The sequence below is a fragment of the Arachis duranensis genome, chromosome 10 (genome assembly GCF_000817695.3).
Source record: "Arachis duranensis cultivar V14167 chromosome 10, aradu.V14167.gnm2.J7QH, whole genome shotgun sequence".
NCBI classification, from domain to species: Eukaryota; Viridiplantae; Streptophyta; class Magnoliopsida; order Fabales; family Fabaceae; genus Arachis; species Arachis duranensis.
The window spans coordinates 71,866,562-71,867,222 of record NC_029781.3 but is presented as its reverse complement, the minus strand read 5'-3'; positions in this window follow the sequence as shown (position 1 = coordinate 71,867,222).

Sequence of the window (661 nt, the reverse complement as noted above, 5' to 3'; positions counted from 1 at the left end):
TTGTGAGTTTTTACTTGACGATAATCCGGTGCACTTGCCGGAAGGAATTTTTGCCGATTGTGCAACTTCCAAAAATCGTAGCTATCAAGGTTATGGCTATCAAGTTTATGGCGCCGTTGCCAGGGATTGGTTTTCGATTGACAATTCTCAGATTGGAGGTTAACTAGATTGAGCATTTTTCTTGTTTTGTTAATTCAGTTCAAGTTACTTGTTGAATTTTAATTTCTGCACTCTGTTACTTGCTTTCTTTCTTTATTCCTTTAAATTCAAGCAACTAACTCACTGACCCACTAACTATTTGAATTAAATCCTCAACTGCTCTAACCATACTCTTCCATTAACCAAGAGTATTTCACTTGTTTGTTGCCTGTGCTGTGTTCTTGTATGATAGGTAGGAGAGGAGAGACATCAACTCCTCCATATACCGAACCAGAGAGGACCCTTCATAGACTTAGAAGGGAAGCAAGAGGGAAGAGAGTACTGAGAGAAGAAGAATCTGAAGGAGAATCTGAGGACAATTTTGAGGAAGCTCTAGATCTCAACATGGATAGAGAAGTTCACAACCATGAGAGAGCTGACGGAAACAATGCCATTCCCAAGAGGAGGGTTCTTGGTTCATACATAAACCCAACCTCTGGGAATTGTGGTAGCAGCATTCAGA